Below are 15,379 nucleotides of genomic sequence, written 5' to 3' on the forward strand. Positions count from 1 at the left end.
AAGTCTGTTGTCACCCTGTGCAGTACATGTTACTGACAAAAACATCTTTATAAAGACCTGTGGTCGTTTTACCATCGACAAAACGTAATCTTTATTGGTCAAACATACACGTGGTGACCATAAAAAGTCTGCAGGTGAGGTAGTGCTGAGAAACAATTCTCAAGAAAAAAATGCGATACGTTGCGCCGAGTTATTTAGCATGGGCGTTAGTAAATAAGGCCGTTGTGCGAGTAGAGTTAGTGCCGCTAGTTCTCGTAACGTAGATGATAGCGCAGGACATTGCTCGGTCTTTGGCTCAGGGTCGATCCTTGCTACCGCCCCACGTTCGATTTTTGTACCGCTCTCCAGTTCGGTTTTAGGGGACCAAACGAAGAACACGTTTGGCGACTCTGTCTCCAGCACGCTGCCTGAATGTGCGCACGCAGCGACATGACTGGCTAACTTCAATGCTAATTAAATTGGAAACTGGGCAGTGCATCGATTCTTTTCCTTAACAGTTCTTTCTCAGTACTATCTACTCAGCAATACCATTACAAGCTTTTTAGACTGTTTCTGATCAACCTTTGTATACAGTACAGGTTGATTAAGTTGCCCCTACTGATAAGTTTTACGTAACCCTCAGGACCTTCAAAAAACCATGTAAGAAACTTCATATTCCCTCGCTCGCAAAATAAAAACTGTTAATCTTACAGAAAAAAATTAACTGGAGCTTTCTGTAGAAAATTTAATGAAGTTAAATTTTTAGTGGGATATGTTTTCGCTGGGGGACATGGTTTTCAGAAAAAATGTATCTGAAGATCACTTTTGTACGTTTTTCTTTAGTAATTCGGCCTCTAACGAGAAAGTATCGCAGTAAAAGATTCAACTACATTTAAGTTCCTACAAAAAGGTTCTGTTCATTTTTTTCTGTAGGTCCAGTTGTTTGAGCATAGCGAGCGAGTTAAGTTCCTACAAAAAGGTTCTGTTCATTTTTTCTGTAGGTCCAGTTGTTTGAGCATAGCGAGCGAGAGAATATGAAAACCTTGCACCTAGCATTTGAAGATTTTTCGGGTTCACAAACTCCATGGGTTTTCAGAGTCTTTGCACCACACGTCTAGGGGTGATAGATTACATTCTAGGGAACTACTTTTTTTCCGAGACAAAACATCTGCTGACGCTTACCTGCGCCGCTAGGTGTCTTTCGATATTGGTTATGCCGCTGATTGACGGCAGGTTTTAGATACACTGTGGTGTGTGTATGCATTATGTGTTGCCCCTGTGTGGAAGGGGATAATCGTGTTCCTGCCTCGCTTCTAAATTAACTTTCTGCGCTTAGTAAGACACATTATGCAGATTTTCTGGTCGATAATGATATCAGTTTACTGGGGTAGGTAATATGAAGATGCTGCACACCTGCTTAATAGACCCAGCTAGCCAGCATAAATCTCTTACAGTTGTTCCACATGACATGATCCTTCACCCCTACACGTTTGACGCAAATAGTTAGAAACACCGTCCATACACTGAAGAACATTTGTCCTGTAAAGTTTTCTTTGCGTAGCTTGGCAAAGCTTTTACTAAATTTGTAATGTATTTAAATACAGTCATCGGCTAGACCCGCCATTTATTCTAATGTGAGTAGAGTCTCAGGCCAATACAACGTATTTCAATATGTGTAAAACAGACTAATGTATGAATAAAAGAACAGTGCGGTAAGAACTTATTTCATTGTCACCATCGACTCTATACATGTCTAATTTTATTACTGGCATGAATACGTTCACGTATTATGCCTAATGAGGAAGGATATGGGCCGCGGCGGTCTAGCGGTTCTAGGCGCTCAGTCCGGAACCGCGCGACTGCTACGGTCGCAGGTTCGAATCCTGCCTCGGGCATGGATGTGTGTGATGTCCTTAGGTTAGTAAGGTTTAAGTAGTTCTAAGTTCTAGGGGACTGATGACCACGGATGTTAAGTCCCATAGTGCTCAGAGCCATTTGAACCATTTGAACCAAGGAAGGATATGAAAAACACATTTAACAGATTGTATACTGTGTACAGTAGAGAAATAGTTCGTACAAATATGTGACTGTCTTTGCTTGTTTGTTTTTGAAAGTTTTTCCACGCTCGACCAGTATTCTATGTGGGCACATTTTAGCTAACCGACAGTTTTACAGTGGGGCAATGACTTTCAGTACAGAGGGTGTGATAGTATTTCTTTTGACTCTTCTGCCATTTTTTATTAATAAAACATGAAATATTTTCCTAATTTCTTTAAAAAATATGCTAATTTCTTTTACAACAATAACTTTTTTCGATGTAGACGCATGACTAGTAATCTACCAACGTGAAATAAAATAATCAAACAAATACAACGCTGTCAAAGAAATCAGTTAAGTTACTGAACATAAAATTACGCCTGCTGCCCATCAAAACCATGTGGAATCATGTAGAGACTTACTTATCTTTCGTTTACATTTTCTCAGTTCTCTCTTCTTTTCCCCCAGAGCATTGTCCAGATGGCCAAAAACTCGTATCGTCATGTGCATATTTCTTTGCTTTCTAGGGGAATTAATAACTGACGACGAAGTGGTGGACTAAGAGTCCGGAAAGAATAACTGTTTAATTCTGTATCAGTAAGTCAACAATGCTTTAAAGACTCGAACTTCTGTGTATAGAACAGCTTCAGGCTTCCGATTTCTTTACAAATGAGTTCATGTGCTGAATATTTGACATCAAGCATGTAAGCGAGAAGAGGTTAATAAAAGATTAGAAATTATGTTTAAAGTCTGTTGGAAACTGCCATGTGCTCTCATGAGAGTAGTCTGGGTAATTTACGCTAAGTTTTAAGAAAAAAAACTAGTTTTTCACGCATCTCAATTAATGTGACTTATGTCTCCCGAGTTAAGTGTCGTAAAATGGTACACCTTTGCAAATACAGTCAGCGGTATATGTGTATACTGTATGGAAAATGTGTTGATAAGAGAGTTAGTAGTAAAGAAGCAATAAATTGGAACATTCCTGATGCGACACTTTTTACTGCATAAACAACCAAAATGTAGAACGCGATAAACTTTTCTCTTTCATCATTTTATGGGTATTCAATGAGAACAGGTTTCGTACAGACCTGAGATCATGAGCACAGTTTGTTCCTACTCACTGACTGCTCTAATTCTCAAGTACTGGATGAATATAGACGGGGTATTTTCGCACATTGATTTGCACTGTCACAAGACATGTACACAGTTTCTAATACTTGACCTACTGTGTAAATCTGTAAGATAATATCAAACTTCCCAAAGAAAGCTTCAGATATGTAGCTAGCAGTCCACCGAGATATATGCGCCACTTCATGATGTGTCACATTCGTACAACCGTCTTACCATGAGGACACAGTTTTCTTTTTTAATGTTCTACTCTCTTTTTATTATGAGTCCGTTACGATGGTACGGAAACAAATATACCCTTTATCACACAACATGATTTCGTAACCCGTACATGTGGCTCTTAAGATGGCTGTTTGGTCCTGCGGAAACGGAAACTAGTAGTCAAGTGTACCTACATGCGGTAAAAGAATACCAAAGTTCATATCTGAAGCCTTCTTTATATGGAATTCATTGATCGCCTTCCAGCCGAGACATTTATAGTGAAACCTCTTAATGAGTTGGTTATGACAGAATTCAAAAATAGGAACTTACCAAAAAATTCAAAATTTAGATTCTTAAACTCATCCACATAGATGACGTCGTCGGTGAAAGCCGGCAGGTGGCATCGAAGACTTCCATTAACTCATTTTATCTCATTTGTACACCTTTGGACGATCCACATCATAGAGTCTTGTCGCGAAAAAGATTCACGGAAAATGCAAAAACCTAAGTGAAACTAAACTGTCTAGTCCGCATCTCCTTGTACATCAAATACACTGCTCGTAAAAAAAATAAAAATAAAATAAAATAAAAAAATAGATATCCAGAAGGGGATGAGGAATCGAATGAAACTCCACGGGCTCAGAGAATGTGTGATGTTATGTTAGTGATTACAATACCATGTGAAATGTACTAAGAAATTGGCACTTTACACTCGCTTATCAGTAGGACATTTCACCCCGGCTGCTTTGGAAGCATGCACTGCTATTGTATTCTCTTCTGAGGCAAGATGGCGCTAGTTCTTGATATCCCGGATTGTGGCACTGAGACACAGCTGACGTCCGAGCTGGTTCCACAGATCCGGGGCAGATATGGGGAACTTGCCAGTCACAGAAGTACCTCAACACCACGCAGACCGCTCATAGAAAGACCTGCCCTGTATGAGCGGGCGTTATCCTGTTGAAAAATTGCACGTCGGCACTGTCGCATGAGAGGTACCACGTAAAAGAGCATGATGTTCGTGACGCACAATCAATCACTACCAGTCGTGGCCTGAAGCCATACGCAATGGCACCCTATACCGTGATGCCAAGAGTAACACCGCTGTGTCGCAGCAAAACGTTGGAAGAATGGGACCTCTCCCCAGTCGCCGCCATGATCACCCGATCGCTGAACACTATGCGACGCCATTTGCCAGCAGTCCTTGCGTTCCAGGTCACACCACCACACCAAATGAAACCGTTTGTGTTAACGGCAGCCTATGCAAGGGACAGTAATTTCCTAATCTGGCTGTAGCTAGTCTAAGGCCCATGGCGCAGGAAACACAGAAAGTTTCAGTCAGTTCATTACGTGTTGACAGCTGCCAAGCGCCTGTGTGAAGAGGTTACTACATGCTGGTGTACAATACGACGAAACTTCTTTGTGGAGGCCAGGTGCGGCCAAAGATGTCAAATGCACCAGTACTCGCTTTCACAGCTCATACAATATCGGGCCACTGTCTCAGTTCAGTGTCCATGAACTGCGAATATTGCGCGATTCAGCCATCCGGTCAAATGGAGACCCGTTGAAACTATCAAGTGTTCATAACCCTGTCTCATACAAGTAGGCGGCTTCTCCGTCTCCTTGAGAGCTATCACGTGATATCTAGTGCTGTTCACGTACCACATAAGCCAACCTGGCTGAGCAACAACACTAACGCACTCTGGTGGCTGGTGTACCTGCCACAGATAACTGCAGCTCTGCTCGTATGTGCGTGTACTAAGTTACATTGACAACCGACCATGGCTTCTAGGTATTTCACTTTTGTTTTGTCACCCTGTGTAATTGGAACACGTTTCCAGGATCTTTCAATGATGGCATGAGCTAGTTGGTTTCCTTTCTGCCACTCTCTGGAATTTAAACAGAATGGTCCTCTGCAGCCCTGAATCAGGACATACACCCCGTCCATGCCCCCTCCCCCCCCCCCCCCCCTCCGCGTAAACTCGATGCTGCGATGTTACGTATTACCGCCACAGAGGGCTGGATTTACACTGACGACATTCCGACAGTCTGCAGAATTTTATGTGGATCGCGTTTCACAGGGTATCCAATAAAGCGTTCGCGTCGAGGAATTAAAGAGAATTTGTCAGGCCGGAGGCCTTTAGCGGGCGCTGAGCACCCTGACGTGGACGCGCCCTCCGCCACCGTGCCCCGGCGACCGCAGCCGCCGCTCCCAGAGGGCATTCCGGCGTTCCGGAGCCTCGTCAATAATTCTGCAGCCGCCCAGAGAGGCCGGCCTTAATATTTAAGCCCCGCCCCCCACCCTGCGCCGCGTGCGAGCGCGCCCCATCCATCCATCCGCCGCACTGAAACTTTAACAGTAATCTCCACCGAATCCCGCTGCGTCGGCCGCGGACTCTCCGTAAATTCCGGAAGGGAAGGCTGCTGCCGCTGCAGTCCGGGAAAAGGGTTTGTGTACCGTCCCGGCCCGCTCGAGGTAAGCCTGAATTAATTAACAGGCGTGGGTGCGCGCTGCATCCTCTGCGTGCACGCATGTGCGGGCCAAGCGCGGCGGACAGAGGTTGGGGGGCAGGGGGGCGGGGGGGGGGGGGGGAGCGCAATTTGATTGCGTGACGAAAGGGCCCGCACAGATCCAGCAGTGGGGCGTCCACTCTGCGAGTGCCACGGCTGCAGGCTTAGGCTGTATATCCCTCTAAGCCGACCTACTTGCATCAGGCGATATCCCCTTGACTTACAGGCCATCCCGCAGAGCATGGTGCTCTTCAGCACATAAACGCTTGACTCTCCATCTGATGTTGCATCTTATTGCCGTGACTATCCTACCACTTTTTTGTGTATGCCAACAGATGTCAGAATGGATTGATAGGTGCGCCACGTCTTCATATCATACTAGCATTTTCTCAGCTTTTCCCTTGTACAGCTCCCATCAGTACCATTTATTTACAATTATTTATCTTTACTGATGTTACAACAAATGGTTCAAACGGCTCTGAGCACTATGGGACTTAACTTCTGAGGTCATCAGTCCCCCAGAACTTAGAACTACTTAAACCTAACCAATCTAAGGACAACACACACATCCATGCCCGAGGCAGGATTCGAACCTGCGACCGTAGCGGTAGCGCGGCTCCAGACTGTAGCGCCTAGAACCTCCCGGCCACTCCAGCCGGCAATGTTCCAACACGCATCTCACTAAACTGGCTGTTTTTAATTACGTAATGAAATGAACGTTGTACCAAAAAATGCAAACGTTCGTATTGTTATTTATTGAAACAGCAAGGGTACACTGCTGCAATTTTTCTTGCTAAGAAGTAGCCATAAGTAACCAACTTAGATTCCATAGGGAACCGTTGTGCACAACGATCGTAGACTATAACGAAGGAGAGGCACAAATTATCAGTCGCAGTCCCATTACCTTTTATTATTCTTGCAAATCTAAATTTCAGTTGTAAATAGCCACCCTCAGTGCATTTCAGTTACAATCCAACAGATTCGCGGTAGGACATGTCACCATCTTTTCTTACAGGTGTGTAGGCATAAGGAAACAAAAAGGTTTCTTTCTGCCTATACATCTGTAAGAGCAATGGAATTGAGACTAATAGCTGTGTGCGTCTCCTTTCTTGTAACCATATGTTATTGGTAGGAACGTATTTTTATTTGTATTTTTGCTTGTCGTTAAGTATGTGTAACTAAGTCAGAAGTTCCCGAAACAGCACAGTCCAATCGTATACGATTTTTTTCATATAAAATATACATTTTTGTAATATTTTCTGTAAAAAAGTATGTTAAATAATTTTGCTAAAAATACACAGTCAGTCACTTTTCCTTGTCACTAATTTGAAATTGGAGGGAAAAAAAGTCTCGTGTGTTGTCATATTGGGAGAACGTAGTTTGAATGAACCTCATTCCTAAACACAATGCGTTGTGAGTGAGTTCCACAGCACGTGCAGCTTCGCTCTCTGTATCGGGAAATTTTTATTTATGATGTTGACGGCTGACGCATTACACCCAACAATCATTACCATCCTCTTGCTTAAATCAGATTGTCTATACAATGCGTCATCCTAAGTGAAGTGATTGGCCATATAATGCCGAAACAATATGTTGCCGAACGTAATGGCAGTTTTTCAACTGATGGAACAATTCTATTTCTTCAGAAATGTAAGTAAACAGTGAATGCAGACAAGATAGCCGAAGTCTCACAGCATTTGGTAGTTAGTAAATATCGAAAAGCCGTCTCACGTAAAACTTCTAGACAGGTTATTTTAGGCAAAGCAGTTTCTTCACATATCCTAGTTTCAAAAAGTTCCAAATATTACGCAGATATCATGCACATTTTTCTTTCGTGTGATTTACCTTTAAAATGAGAAGCTCATGGTTCAGAATTTGTCTTACGAAACAAGCAAATCCCGAAACACCAGAAGAACCGATATTTAAAAAAAAATTCTATGTGCTTGCCTGCTACGAAAAAATGCCAAGAAGATCAGAGTACGATATGAAAATAAAAAGAAAATTGGGTAAGCATTGACGAATCATCAGATTTTTTGCGGTAGGAAAGTGGGTTATGTTCTGGTAAATGTTCTAGAAAATTGTGAAACGGTTTCCAAGCTGTGTTTTATATTGCCATGTAAAGAACTATCAACATCGAATCATGTAACAATGCCTCGCTTATTCAAAGAATATCTGCTGTTGTTACGGCCGAATGGGGTGAAATCTGATTAAGTTCAGCCCTTAGTTACAGATGCCTTTCTGTAAGCATCCCACACGTGATAACATACCTTGTATAGTAAGCACATGGGTTAGACTGAGTGTGTGAGCAAATACGTATATCGTATCCTAAATTGAACGAATTGATGTCAAATGACAGAAAGGAGTTTGCAAGAGCGCCAACAATAACTGATTTGTTTAGTCAAAACTACAGATCTTTCACTTCCACCTGGACCCATAGTTACTCGTTGGGGGACATGATTGGAAGCAGCAGCGTATTATGCAAACAGTTTTGAAACTTTTAAATCAGCAGTTGATGAGCGAAATACGGATGACCCATCTTCAGTTGAAATTCTTCACATCTTACTCAACGATGGTACACTAAAAATGAACTGTCTTACATTTCAGATCTTCAAATGTGAGTTTTTTGTTTCGCTCTATCAAAAAATTAGAACATGAACCAGCTTGTTAACTGAGACAGTTGATGAATGGCATGACATTGAGAAAAAAATTAGTTTACTTAGTGTACAAAAGTGGAAACTATTATGTAGAAATTTAAAAACGTGTTCGAAAAAAATGGTGAATTTCATATTACGTGCAAAATTGCCAAGGTTTTGGAAGGAGAAGTAGATGTTCGTGAAACCGAAAATGTGTATGCCAGTGACCTTCATTCGAAGAAATATGTAGTAGGAGATGTTGAAAGGTCCTTCTCTCTGTATCGTGCATTGCTTCGAGACAACCGATATCGGTTTGTGATGGCAAACTTTGAGAAAATTCTGGTGGTTCACTGCAGCAGAAAGTTGTTTCAATCCACTACCCACTACCACGTCAGGAAGACTGGTGGGTTCTCTTCGTAACGTAATTTTTACAGCTTTATAATACTGAAACAAAATAGTTTTGCATTTTTATGCATACTTTTTAAATATATTTTCTACATAAGAAATGAAATATTTTAATGTTTTTCAGTACATAAAAAATTGTTCCCTATTTATTAGCAATTTACCAATTAAATCTGCAAATGGAAATGAACTTCAACTAATATTACATGAAATCTAATAATAACAACAATAATAATGGTTTTAGACGCGCCCCATGCAATGCAGCGTAGCATCGCTCGCCAGCGTGCGTCGGGTCACTAGTTTAAACCCAGCGCCCAGCGACGATTTGTTATTCGATATTTATCTTTCCTAGACGGTTCTCGAAATTTCTTATATTTTTAATGTTTCTATATTCTGGAATGTTCGGTGTTTATGTAAACCCTCCACGGGTTAAGTTTCCTTATTCCTGTAAGTTGGTGTTCGTAATAAAAGTGCCTTCATTGTTAGTGTTGTACTGCATTAGCTACGATACTTTTAGATCTGGAAATGTGGGTATCAAGTAATAGTAACAATAATAATAATGATACAAGCTGATAAAAAGGAAAGAGCAAACGGTTTGACGAAAAACATTTACAACAAGAAATGCGTAACACCTTGGTAGACCAGAATGTTTATAAACATTTAATTGTTTAACGATAAACTATAAGCGGGGCAGAACGGAGAAACTGGAAAGACGTCTGATTGTAAACATAATGAGTGTTACGCAAATTACAGACGGCTGGATGCTAACGACATCTATGAAAAGATGTAGAAAATGTCAGAAGTAATGGCAAAGCAATGATTGTTTCCCTAGACTACTCTACTGAATTATCCGGAACGGATTGACGAAACAAATATTCTTGCATTTCTGTATTACTTGTATTTCTTATATTACAAAAATAAGAAAATAAGCAGAAAGAAACAATATCAAAGGTACGTAGCAGAAAGAAAACCTTTACGAACAAAGTAGTATATTTAGAAGGCTTACAAGGCAGAGGATGTAAGAAATCGGGAACAACATGAACAGATGAAAGAGAAAAGCTGGGGGAGAAGATGAAGGTGTACTGGAAAAATAAGAAACAACGAAGTAAGAACAGGAATTGAAGTTTAACGTGATCCTAGTTGATGAATGCCAAAGTAGTGAAAATAATAATTAAAGAGGAGAGATAGTAATATGAAGTTAGAACGGGAATGGAAATAAGAATATAAAAGAGAAAGAAAAAGAAAGGAATATGTCTTTGCTAGGAATAATACGTGGAGGAGACGACGAACTTTATGGTGATTTTTCAGTGAGCTTTCGTAGCTTCCTTCTATTGCTGGGGTACTTTATGTCCAGTTTTCTTTTCACACTAGCTTTAGGAGCGCTGAAGACGGTGTCCCTTCTAAGAACGTGAAACAAACCTGATCATTCAGTAGGACGTGGTCAGCTGTACCTAGGGTTCTTCTATCATAGCTTTTTCTCTAGATTCAGCAATGTAAGGAAAAAATAGATTGCTACTTACTGTAAAGATGACACGTTAAGTTGCGGATAGGCACAATTAAAAGACACGTACACGTTAGCTTTCGGACGCAGTCTTCGTCACAAAAATAATGAGAAACAGACACACACACACACATTCATTCACGCTAATAATCGGTCGGTCGAGTATTTCGTTAATTGTCCTCACGAGTCCTCAGATTGCTTAGCAGCCCTTCCACCGATGAAAAAATCCCGAACGCCCCCTCCTCTCAGTACCTCCTTCCAAATTTCTCGGAAGTTATCCCGCATACCTAAGGAGACTAGCACTTCTCGGGGAAAGGACATCGCAGTAAAACAGCTTAGTTGCAGCCTAGTTGATGTTTCTGGAAAGAATAACTTTGCGGTGGAGCGTGCACGGCATTATAGGATTTATATGCACTTATCGTCTAACATCTTGTTTCGCATCCACTTGAATTTGACATCACTCGTATGGAAGAAAACATGAAGTGAAATCTACTCTGTATACAATTATGCCCTTCTTTATTGCCGAGCATTAAACCAGTCAGAGAAGAAGACGCTATGCGTGCCCTATACTCAGTGTTCAAGACATTGATACGCCGTACTCAAATACCTCGACAGCGGTGTCGTCGCCGACAATTGTCACCGAAGACCATTTGTATATGAACTGAATTTAGTGCTACATTATTAGACTAACCTTTATGACACTGTTGTGTAGTTACTACAGACTTGTAAATTGCATTACTTGTGCCCGAACCTAATACGCTCTTCCGGAATCGCGTGAGACGGCGTAATAAAGTGGCTGAGGTTATGTTACGGAGCAGGCGAAGGCCGATCGTTAAACACCTCGTCATCTTTTCCAATAAAGCATCCTGTTTACTAGTGAGTCGTCGTTCGTTGAGCAGCTGCATTATAGTAGCCTAAATTTATTGGCTCTTCATCGAATATTATAGTCTTGCTGCAGCAGTTTAGAGGACCCTCTATGGGCGTTTATTATGCTTATACCGCAGGGACGACGCGCAAGACTTGGAGTTACGGCCGTATTATGTTTATGGGAAGTCGTAACAAAATGAACGAACCAGGCTTGCGGCGCAAGTTACTGTCACCGATAACGACCGACATGATTCGCTAAGTACTCACGGACATTGGATGTAATACAGACAGCTCCGAGTGGGTTCTGGAGAAAAGAACCGAAGCAAGAGCTCGGTGGTTCATTAACCAATCTTTGAAAAAAAAATAATAATCTTCGCTTCATGTCACTCAAAGACCATCATCAACCTACGCAATGTTTACTGCTGACCAGAGAGAAGTATATTTGTTTAATAGCTATATTTCTGTAAGAACATGTATCGTCCAGTAGCTGCCCATTGGGCGAACGGTTTTCGAAAGCACCCGTGTTCACAGGACTGATTTTAGCCAGTTGTGTTAGGTTTTCCTTCTTATGACTGATGACCAATTTCCACGTAAAGGTGCACAATGGAATGATACTACTTTATTCTTCTGTTATAAAAGAGGAAATGAAAAGAAAGGTCTCCTCGTCAACGGAGGACGCCCTCTGGGGGTGAGAATTAGTTGCCGATATGATATCTACAACATTCCATTATTAGGTTAAGTGCTCAGTTCTTTCGATATATACCGCCCGATCAGATGTAACGTGGAACTTACAGTTAGATGTCAAGAGGGGCAGGATGTACTGTTCTGTCAGTAGAGGAGCAGTCACAGCAGAATGGACCAGTCCGGAGATTTCAGTGATTTCAAACGTGGACGCGTCATTAGATGTCACACGAGCAATTGATTTATCCCGGAGGTCTGAACCGTTCTACACCTGCCCAGACTGATAGTTCATTACGTGACTGTGAAGTGGAAACGCTAAGTGATAACCACTGGTAAACCAATCCCAGGAGGAGGAGATTAGCGTTTAACGTCCCGTCGACAACGTGGTCATTAGAGACGAAGCACCAGCTCGGATTAAGAAAGGATGGGGAAGGAAATTGGTCGTGTCCAAAGGAACCATCCAGTAATTTGTCTGAAGCGACTTAGGGAAATCACGGAAAACCTAAATCTGGATGGCTGGACGCGGGTTTGAACCATCGTCCTCACGAATACGATTCCAGTGTGCTAACCACAAACCAAGCCCAGGGAGACCTTATATACCAACGGGCAGGGTCCGTCGTATATTGCGGAGGATACTTATAAAAAATCGCATGTAATCTTCTGAGTGAATCTCGAATATTGCGGAGGATACTTAGAAAAAATATAAAATCTGTGGAATGAATCAATCGTGAGTTTCGAAGTCCAGCTTGCACAACGATTGTGCCTGAGAAGCCAAAAAGAAGGGGTACAGGGAAGAGTAGCTCCTTAGAAAACACACATTTTTTGTAGCCATGCTAAGAGAGATGTGGAGAGCGCTGGGGTAAAGAGCGATGCCGTTGGACACAGGTTGACTGGAAATGGGTGGTGAGTCAAGCTACATCCTGTGGCAACCCACCGGAAAGATTTGGTTTTTATGAATGAAGTTCCGCGACAGCCTTGTAATTGAGATGTTATTTTATTTTATTTTGACTACGAGTGTCGGCATTCGACTATGCCATCTTCACGCCCCTCATGCATGTCTCAAAACTGAACGATATTGTCATACAGTGCCATATATTCCAGGATGTCGTGAATTTACGAATGACAAAACTGATAGTCAAAATAAAAAACATCTCACTTACACACATCAAAAAAGTTTTGCATCACCCCAGTTCCCAGAACTCCTGAAGATAGACGTTGACTGTGGATATTGTATCACAGACACAAAACCAATCCCAGGAGGAGGAGATTAGAGATGTCACTAAACCCGCCCAAAGATGTAAACAACAATGCTAAGCAGCGCCTATTACACGGAGGGGGTCCGACAGCCGATCAGTTCCAGTCATTCCACCAGAAAGGAGGTACACGGCTCGTGTTGTCTGTAGTTCAACTATGCGTAGATCGTCAATACCGCGGTTCGATCGCGTCCGCATTGTTACTTTGTGCCAGGAAGGGCTTTCAACAAGGGAAGTGTCCAGGCTTTTCCAAGTGAACCAAAGCGATATTGTTCGGACATGGAGGAGATACAGAGAGACAGGAACGGTCGATGACATGCTTCTTTCAGGCCGCCCAAGGGCTACTACTGCACTGGATGACCGCTACCTACGGATTACGGCTCGGAAGAACCCTGACAGCAACGCCACCATGTTGAATAATGCTTTTCGTGCACCCACAGGACATCGTGTCATATCTCAAACTGTGGCAACCCGGTCAGGCTGAACACCTTAGACACACTGTCCAGCGAGCGCAGCAAGGTAGAGGTTCCCTGCGGTTTTGGGGTGACATTTCTGGAGCCGACGTACGCCGCTGGTAGTCATGGAGGGCGCCGTAACGGCTGTACGATACGTGAATGACATCCTCCGACCTATAGTACAACGATATCGGCAGCTTACTGGCGAGTCATTCGTCCACAAGGACGACAATTCGCGCCCCCATCGTGCACATCTTGTGAATGACTTCCTTCAGGAGAACTTAATCGCTCGACCAGAGTGGCCAGCGTGTTCTCCAGACATAAGCCCTATCGAACATGCCTGAGATAGATTGAAAAGTGACCCACCAACCACTCTGAATCGCCGTTGAGGAATGGGACAGTGCCTTGATGAACTTGTGGATAGTATGCCATACGAATACAGGCATGCATCTATTCAAGAGGACGTGCTACTGGGTATTAGAGGTACCGGTGTGTAAAGCAATATGGACCTCTGAAGGTCTCGCTGTTTGGTGGTACAACATGCAATGTGTGGTTTTCATGAGCAATAAAAAGGGCGGAAATGATGTTAATGTTGATCTCTATGGCAATTTTCTGTACAGGTTCCGGAGCTCTCGGAACCGAGGTGATGCAAAAGTTTTTTTGATGTGTGTACATGGCTGTTGGTGAATTTCATTGATAATTACTTGACCATGATGGATCAACAGAGACTGGATCTGGAAAACATTACCTGCCATAGTGTTTTATGCCAAATGGTGGTGTTACTGTATGGGGTGTTTTAGATGCTTAGAGCGTGTTGCTCTTACTGCACTGAAGAAAATGCTAAATGAGTAAGGATATGAACACACTTAACAGATTGTATACTGTGTACAGTAGAGAAAATGTTCCGTGAAGATGACTTTTTTTAGCAGCATGACAAAACACTCCGCCACAACGCCACTTCTGTGAGGAAACTGTTTGTGGACAAATATACGTCCCTGATATAGACTGGCATGCCCAAATCCCCGACCTGAACCAATGAAATACTTCTCAGATGAGTTAGACCGATTGAACGTCGACTTCGATTTAGATCCCAGCGTTCAATTTCACTACTTTCTCTGGTTTCGGCTGTTGAAGGGTAGTATGGAATGGCATTCCTCCATAGACATTCACTCACTGAAAGAGCGCCGTCACAAAGGCGGAGGGCTCACTCATCCCACATCAGTATCCTCTAAAAGGTGTGCGGATACTTTTGATAATGTAGTGTACTTAGGAGGTTTCAGACCCGTATTGCTCATCTGCTTCGCTATGCCCACTGAAATCAACTGACCGCTCTGTTCTGTTCCTTATTAGGCTGCGATACTATTCATGCTAGAGAATGTACGAACAGTGAGTACATGTCGAACAAGTTACCGACTATTGTCCAGTTGGCCAGCGAAGACCTGTGTGTTATTTATCGTTTTCATAAATTATGGCAATGAGTCGTTAATATCAAAAACACCTATTGGAGGGTGCTAAATCTAGCCGTAGAAGAAGTAATTATTTTGCGTAGCAAACAAACTAATGTAACACAGAAGGCAAACAAGAGCGACGATGAGAGTTTTCTTTAATAAATTGGTTTCAATTATTATTAGAACTGCAGCACAAGAAAGAGTAAGTAGCACATACTACTGCTGAAAATAAATCTAACATACCAAAGAGATGAAGACAGAAGATAAATAGACAGTGTGAGGCCAC

General features: G+C 42.3%; 1 protein-coding gene across 1 annotated transcript in view; it reads right to left on the reverse strand.

The window, feature by feature from the left end:
• The window catches only part of LOC126199578 (uncharacterized), a gene marked incomplete at its 3' end in the record, with an annotated part of 164,279 nt that overhangs the window by 37,487 nt on the left and 111,413 nt on the right, over window positions 1-15,379 (reverse strand). The gene's annotated exons all lie outside the window — the stretch shown is intronic.

Source organism: Schistocerca nitens, chromosome 8 (genome assembly GCF_023898315.1).
Source record: "Schistocerca nitens isolate TAMUIC-IGC-003100 chromosome 8, iqSchNite1.1, whole genome shotgun sequence".
In the NCBI taxonomy this organism is placed as follows: domain Eukaryota; kingdom Metazoa; phylum Arthropoda; class Insecta; order Orthoptera; family Acrididae; genus Schistocerca; species Schistocerca nitens.